The 9,203-nt window shown below is 28.7% G+C and overlaps 1 pseudogene; it reads left to right on the top strand.

Annotated features, from left to right (window-relative positions):
* Window positions 1-861: 861 nt before the first annotated feature.
* LOC106449689 lies at window positions 862-2,706 on the top strand (annotated as a pseudogene).
* The last annotated feature ends 6,497 nt before the right edge of the window (window positions 2,707-9,203 follow it).

Raw genomic sequence — 9,203 nt, 5'->3', positions numbered from 1 at the left:
AATAATAGAAATATAAAAGTTTTAAAACTGAAAACATCAAATAATATATAATATTGCTTTTCGTATAAGTTTTGGTGTTATTGTTGGAGATGACAAAAGAAAATTGACACCAAAATATCAAATTTGGTGTAATTTCAACTCCAAATTTGGTGTCATTAATTGTTAGAGATGCCCTAAAGGACACATTATGGATTTGAGACACTTTATTATTGGTTTTTGTTATTGTTGGTTTTTAATTCATTATGACTTAGACCAAAGAAAAATCGTTATAACAACGATTCATATTATTAAGCTGTTAAAAAAAAGTTATAGTTGATTTAGTCAGAGACAGAGATAAAGACATAAAGAGATAAAGATAAAGAACGAAAAAAAAAGAGATTGGTTCTTATGTAGAATGAAAAATATACAGGGGATGATTGGTAATGATGGTAGAAGCTGTGGACAGCCTTTTTAATTTTTAGAGCTATTTTTTAAAGCAATTATGATTTTTTTTTTCAGAAGCTGTAGACAGACTTTTAATTTCTACAGTCATTTTTAAAAGCAATCATGCTTTTATTTTTAAAATTGAATCCAAAGCCAAAATATTTAAATAGGAAATATATTAGCTTTAGAAAACAATTTCTCTAGAGTTTTTATTTAGTGTTCTGAAAAAATTTCTACAGCAAAATAAATGAAAGTCAAAACTAAAAATTTAAAACCTAAATCTTAGAACAAAAAATCGAAAGCTACAGATTCAACTAATCAAACTCATATTTAGTTGATTTAGTTTGAGGGTATATGGGACATTATCCATGTATAATGTGCTCTCTAGCTAAAAGTGTTTTATTTTGTAATTGGAAACACATAATATGTCTTTGAGAATAAATATTTCTAATTTTTTTGTTGTATATGGACGGGTGTAAACTATAATTCAGATTAAAAATTTACTCTATAGATACCAGCCAGTTTACAGCCTTGGAGAAAATGTTCAAAAACAAAACCATTGAGAACTTTTTTTAAGAGTACAAATAGTCTTCGTTATCTTCTCTGTCTTTTTATTTTATTTTATTTATTTCACTGTTGTATAGTATTTAGTTATGTTGGGTTTAATATTTTTCTAATTTCCAAAAAGTAACTTTTTCATTTTCAATTTTAAAGAGATTCCTACTTTTTGACATCTTTTCTTAGGAAGACTTTTTGATATCTACCATCGTATGACAGTACACTATCTCCAGCTATTATATATCCTCCTTTCTTTCTTCTCTGCTTTCATATAACATTTCCCCTATAATCACACACACATCCACACCATCATTCCCACCAACGTTAAAAAATCTTGATTACAGAGAGATAATAGAGCCATAATTCAAGAACAAGACTTATATTTAGAATCGGAAAGCATACTTCTCACCAGGAGAGAAATGGGAAGGGCACCGTGTTGTGACAAAGCGAACGTGAAGAAAGGGCCTTGGTCTCCAGAGGAAGATGCAAAGCTAAAATCATACATCGAAACGAGGGGCACAGGAGGAAATTGGATTGCTTTGCCTCACAAAATTGGTATTAGTAATTACTTTTCTTCATCTACATACATATATACTATTTTTCTTGTTATAAAAAGAGCGTTCTAACTCAAAACTCAAGTATGTTTTGAAATATGTGAAAGAGTTACGTATTATGGTACCATAATGATATTGTAATCATCTTTCTGATCTCTATATTGCTCTCTTAAGAAGATTAATTGATATCTAAAGATGCTGTTTTCATAATTGTTTTTTGGTTGAGACATGGATTAAGGTCTGAGGAGATGTGGGAAGAGTTGCAGGCTGAGGTGGCTTAATTATCTGAGACCAAATATCAAACATGGTGGCTTCTCCGAGGATGAAGAAAGCATCATCTGTAACCTCTATCTTACTATTGGTAGCAGGTAATATAACTATTAGTATACATTAATATCATGTGGAAACTCTTAATTAATATGTTATATAATGTATGAATTTTATGAAGGTGGTCTATAATCGCTGCTCAATTGCCGGGACGAACAGACAACGATATAAAAAACTAATGGAACACGAGACTAAAGAAGAAGCTTATCATGAAACAACGCAAGGATCTTCAAGAAGCTTGTATTGAGCAACAAGAGATGATGGTGATGATGAAGAGACAACAACAACAAATCCAAACTAGTTTCATGATGAGACAAGACCAAACAATGTTCACATGGCCACCCCAGCAACTTCCGTTTCTTCATCATAATGATGATCAAGTACCAACTCTTGTCATGAACTCGTCCGGTGGCCAGGAAGATAGTAAGCCAGAGATCATCAAGAACATGGTCAAGATCGAAGATCAAGAACCAGAGAGAACAAACGCTTTTGATCATCTCAACATCTCTCAACTTTTGTTAGACCCTAATAATAATTACTTAGGATCAGGAGAAGGTTTCTCCATGAACTCAATCTTGAGCACCAACACAAACTCTCCACTGCGTAACACAAGTATCAGTCATCAACGGTTTAGGAATTTCCATGACGAAGCCGTCGACCTGTTTTTAGGAGAAACAAGTACTTCGGCAGATCAAAGCACCATAAGGTGGGAGGACATAAGCTCTCTTGTTTATTCTGATTCAAAGAAATGTTGTTAATTAATATTTTGCAAGATGAAACGTACATTAATATATTATTAGTATTCCCAGTCTTTGGGCTGTCCGTGATCCTGTTGTTTTCTACAGCTTGAAGTTCTAATATTTTGTGAATTTTTCCAACTTATTTTTGTCTCATCACCCCCACCCGTCGGACTCGTTAGGGCTATTAACATTAGCTGGCAACCATTAGGGTTAACAATAAGAAGTTTATGTGGATAACAAGATATGAAGATACCTAACATTTTGACCAAAAAAAGTTTTGATTATCAAATACTAAGTGAATGTGTGCAACTCCCAACTTCTCAAAGAAATGACACCTCTCTTTAGTCACTAGTCTGTTTCTTGTTTTCCTCACAGAATCAAATGGTGTCATACGAAGATTTTGTTCCCTTAGGAGTTTGGCATGCACATTCCTTGCCTATTCAAAAATCAAATCAGACTGAGAGAGTCGTATAGAAATAATTGGCACTGTCGATGAAAATAATTTAAACCCTGTTTTATAAAGAACTTGAGTCGTCTATTATATCATCAAAAAGTTTCTATTTATACTTTTATAAAGAAACTTGAGTGTGTTTCCTTTTCTTGAGTGTATTTTATGAACTTATCATCAAAAGCTGTGTTTATAAGGAAACTCATGTGTAAAATAGGTTAAACAAGAAGAATGTTTTGTCGATCAGTCCTAGAAGGCTAAAATTGAATAAGACTTCACATTATAAAAACGATATTTTGAATTTTCTCGTATTTTCACTTTCATATGGACAAATGCAAGAGAAATTGCACTCTATATACAAAACTTCTTTGCTAATTAGGTGAATACCCTAAATCCCACATGATGGTACATTGATTGGTAGACACCAAAGTTTACTGTTATAGGCAGATTGTTAATATCCATGTTATTTTTGTATTATGAGCAAATTGACTCCAAATGCAATAGTCTATATATTATTAATGACTTCGAAAAACGTTCCAAAGTAGTCTCTGAAAGATAAGCCATTTGAATGTTCCAAACATTCTCTTCAAACAACAAAATGAAAACATAACAATGCAATCGCTGACAAAAAAAGAATTATGTATAAATTATTTTACTTATTATATGTTCTCTTATATATTATAAAATAATATATATTGGATAATAAAAATTCAGTAACTATTATGTATATAAATAAATTAGTGTGAATACAGAAATAAATTTTATTAATCCAAACGATCACTTTTTCTGTTTTCTAATTTATATAATTAAATTGACATAATATATACATAGATAAATAGTATATTTTTAATATTTATATATTGCTAAATGATGCATTCTACTTATTTGTATCTTTTTAAAACAAAAAAAATTAAATCGCTGATAACAAATTTTTATTGTGCAATATTTTTTAAAGTTTTAGTAATTTATAACTTTTATAAACATTCAGCGCAAATTTTAAAACTTAATATTAAGTTGTCAGTATTTGTTCAAAGATTTTACCAAAAAAATATTGTTCAAAAAAAATTTCGAAATTAATTTTTTTATGTATTTTCTATGGTATATAGTTTAATTAAAAGATATTAATATATATGAAACTTTATACTTACATGATTTTGTAATAATTTGTATATTGTCATTAAAAAAAATTAAATCATGGATCATAAAAATTTCAATGTGAGACTTTTTAAAAATTTCAAAATATAACATATGGAAATTCTATATTTTTATTATATGGTTAATGTGATTGTTTAATATATTTTAACTAGATTAAGACCCGCGCCTTGCGCGGGATAAATATTATATTAATTTTTTTTATGTATTATATGTTTTTACATATTATGAATTAATAAATATATATTAAATCATTAAAAATCAGTAATTATTACATATATAATTAAATTGGTGTGAACATATAAATAAATTTTATAAATCCAAACAATATTTTTTATAAGATATATAATTAAATTTAAATGATATTAACATACATAGTATTACTATTTTTAATATTAATGTCTATTAAATAATGCTTTCTCCTCAGTGTTTTTTTATCATTTGTACCATTTATAGCAAAAATTTTAAATTACTGATAACAAAACTTTTATTGTGGGATTAATATTTGTAGTAATTTATAATTTAAAAAAAATTAATTTGTCAATGTTTGTTCAAAGCTTTTATCAAAAAAAATAAGGTAAGTTTAAAAACTAAAATGTTTATTTATTGTATATGGTATATAGTTTAATTTAAAATGATATATATATATATATATATATATACATATCTTTTATCTTAATAATTATATTAAACTTAGACTTTTTACTTATATGATTTTATAATCATTTGCATTTTTTCATAAAAAAAATTTTAAACCATGGATCACAAAATTTGAATGTAAAACTTTTAACAGTTTTACTAATTTATGTTCATTTTTTTAAATTCAAAAAATAACACATACAGAAAAATCTATTTTTTGTATTATATGGTTAATGTGGTTGTTTAATTTATTTTAATAGTTTAAAATTAAGCAAATATGATAAAAGATAAATTAATTTTTATCAAATCTTTTTTATTCAAAATTATTAATTGTCATATATACTTTAGCCACATTATGCAATTGTGTAACATTTATTTAAAGAAATAATAAAGAACATTAATAATGAATTTATGATTAGTTTAATAAAAAAAATATTATATAATTAGATTGACCAACTTATTTCTCTAACGATTTTAAGAATTATCCTAGTGATGACAAGAATACAATATATAGAGGATACGGATACGGTTTCAATTCTGTAACTTGGTCAAAAATTTGCTGCTATTTTTTTTTTTGAAGACTAATTTTCTGCCATCTTCTATATGATTAATACTCTTGGGCTTAGATTTTGCGATGGAGATTATGACAGCGTGGTATCCCATCCCATATATAGTTATACTGAAAACATTAGGTTAGATATTACAGCTTTGTACACACAACAAAAAAGATATTACAGCTTTGTTAATTAGAAAAGACAGAATTAATTTCTTAGTTAAAATATGTTATTTTTTAAGGAATCATTCTATATATATCATATTGACAGCCTTGTGAACCAAGCATTATGACTTGCTTTCTATATAGCTCGTTACGTAGATTTATTGCGTGTATAACATACTTTTAATAACTATATAAAATATCATAAGAATATAACATATCTTACAAATTAGTTGTAACATATATAACTAACATAAAGGTTATATCTCTGACTTATTTTGATGACACTAACATATGACTTCTCAGAATCGTCTGATATATATATCTATCAAAGATCAAATTAATATCAAATATGCTAATAAGTTCCACGGTTTATCATAATAACTGTAACAAAGTTCTCGATTGAGTTTACACAATTAACAGTATTTCTGAATCCCCCCCCCCCCCCCCCCCCCCCCCCCCCCCCTATATATATATATATTAAATATCAAATGGCAAATACATTAATTTACATGATATAGTAATACAGTAAATGAACTTCCATCAAAACCTTCTAAGCAAATGCAAAAATCATAAAATAAACCATGTATCGCAAATAGTGTGATCATTGTTTAGGTGACATTATGCTACACGGATACCTTTTGTTATGGAAATGATATTGTATTCTTTACCCTTATATTGGAACAGATGCAACCATTGGCCATGGTAGAAAATAGGAGGAAACTCTATATAAAAACCCACGTTAATTGAAACAGCATCTGTATAAGAATGGCTGATCGACGGTAAACACCATGGCTGCAAAACGGTCAGTGTGTTCTGATCATCTCTGTTTTGAGTACCAACTGTAACTGTTTGCGTTAGTTAATCATCCCTTTTTGCGATAATCTGAGTTTTGAGAAACTTCGATAAGATTCGTTACGCACCATTCTCCTACGCAATTAAGATTGAATATTTGTGTTCTGCTGATCACTTCGATGAGATCGTAATTGTGTTATCTTTGTTAAAGAGATCGAACCTTATGGTTATACGGAGGTAGAAAAGGTGTATGTAAGAGATCGTTTCATATACATGCAAGAGAACCGCTTTATTAGTTAGACTTTTAAATAAGTCTCAACCGTATGCTTAGAAGTTAAGAAATGATGTGATTATATCTTGAAGAACATCAGTGTAATGTGAACTCGATGTGTGTTGTTTCTTCTTACGTAAAGGTGTTTTTCGAAGTATATTTTAAGCAGAGATTTATTTAAAAGGAAAGTAGTAGTTTGCATTAAAGTCGAAAATTTTATGAGAAACGTTTTCCATTCGACACATCAGCGCTTTTTTAAATAAAAGCTTCTTATGAAGACACGTCATAGACTTTGTGAATAAACTTTTAAGGTAAGTTTTAAAAGTGCTTCTCCTTTAATATATAGGGGATAACTTAAAGTTAACAAAACTGATAGAAAATACAATAATTTGTATAAAATCTTTATTATTCAAAATCATTAATTGTCATATATATTTTAGCCACATTAGACAATTCCGTAATTTTTATTTAAGAAAAAAATTGAGAACATTAATAATTAATTTATGGTTAGTTAACAAAAAAACTTATTATATATTTAGATGTACCAACCTATTTCCTTAAAGATTATGAGAATCATTGTGATGATGACACGTGGTTATCTTTTAATATATAGGAGATTTAGAAATCATGCATCCATTAATCAATTAAATATCATATAACAGTCTGTCCTAAATAAAAATCCTGATGTTGCAATACATTCGGCATGCGCCAAAAAAAAAAAAATTGTATCAAAATTGTGGATACATTGATATATCAAGAATCTTTTTTTTTTGGCAAATACTCTATATCAAGAATCTTATTGTATTTAATATGCGTGTATCATAACTGAAAGTTTCAAAGTACAATTCAAATTTTCAATACTTGTACTTCCAGCAATTATCAATTTAAGACAAGTGAAAAATGCTTATCATGTATATGATATAGGTATCTTAGTATTTTCTGTAATTAGTAGTATACTAGTGTTAATCCCATGCTTGTTCTAGCAAAAATATGGTTTCCTCTTGGAACAATACTTATATTAAAATTCCTTATAAGACCGAAGTTTGATTGTTTATGGCCCATCATGGATCCATGAAGGGCGTGTGTACTGAAATGGACTCGTTGCTTTCGCATTAAAGTTGTAATTCCTTTAGACGTGTGCTTTTGGAAAGTTACTTAATACGTAGAGGAATTTTTTTTTTTCAGACAGACTGAACTTCTTATATAGTATTTTTTTTCTTTCTCACAAACTATTTAACACCTGTGCATAAATTGAATATAAATTCAAAATTTACATAAACTTTATAAAAGTTGTTTAAATATATGTTGACCACAGTCACTAGAGGCGTTTGATTCTCATCGACTCTTGTTTATGTACTGTACGCTAATTTGCGTTATGGCATCGCATGTGGAAGTTATGGCACGGGCTCGTGAAGCCCATGTGACTGCATTCTATGTTGAAAGAATTACATTCAGAGGCAGTTTCATGGGTTTTTTTTAACAACTAGTTTCATTTATATTAAATATAACATTACATATAAGATAACATACATGCAACCAAATGCAAATAAAATTAAGAGAAATAATACAACACATAAAATAAAATATGAAGAAATTGTCTTGATGCCATCTTTATATTTGGATATCGACCATGCGATGAAACTCCAATTTTTTCACTGTTTTCTTTGTTGTATAGCATTGACCAGCTTCCAGATCAGGTGTATAGATGTCCATCATTTTATGAGTTCTGTTTTACGGCGTGTATTTACAGTGGTGCGTTTGGTGTATTGCAATTTGCAAATATTCACTCTCTCTCTCCGTAATGGCATCTTGGAAGCCTTTTTTAAAACAATTGTTATGCGTATTGTTCTTCTCCCTAATAGAGAAGAAATTTATATTTACTCGCAACGAATTGACTGACTTCTTCTTCTTCCAATTCGTTGTTGCAATCTCCTGTGTGGACTTCATGGCCATGATTGACGACAAGACAATCACTCTACTTGTGCTAAATCTAGATTTAAGTGGTAAGGAACTTATTCTTACCGCTCTACTTTGGAAACAATTGCCATGGAAACCACCATGGAAACAGTGTATTAGAGTCAGGATGCAATAATGAAAACTGGGGAAGCAATTTATTAGTTGTATGACAATGTTTTTAGAATCGTTGAAAATTAGTAGTTCGAGTTTTTATTTCATTTAGGAGAATCATGTATTGGGTTTCAAGTTTATTATAACACAATAAGGCAGTTTTTTCTATCAAGATATTTTCTTCTAACAACTTTTTTTTTCTAAATAAAATAGTCACTTCGTAAATAAATAACTAACAAGTCAAACTATTATAGTAGTGGGAATTAACCTTCAGCACACACTTTTCTTCTTTCCCAATACATTTTCCCTAAATCTAACTAAAACTTAACTAATGTACATTTTTAATTAATTTTTAATATTACTAATCTTTTTTTCTCTTTCTCTCTTCTTATATTTTTCTCTTCTTTTTTCCATAGTTGCAGAAAACTACAACAAATCACTTTTTTTTTGTGAATTTTAAACTTGAAGAAACATAGATCCATGGTTACAACATCATCATCCTGTCTACAAGCCT

Source organism: Brassica napus, chromosome A6 (assembly GCF_020379485.1).
Source record: "Brassica napus cultivar Da-Ae chromosome A6, Da-Ae, whole genome shotgun sequence".
Classification (NCBI taxonomy): Eukaryota; Viridiplantae; Streptophyta; class Magnoliopsida; order Brassicales; family Brassicaceae; genus Brassica; species Brassica napus.
This window is presented reverse-complemented; position numbering and strand designations above follow the sequence as displayed.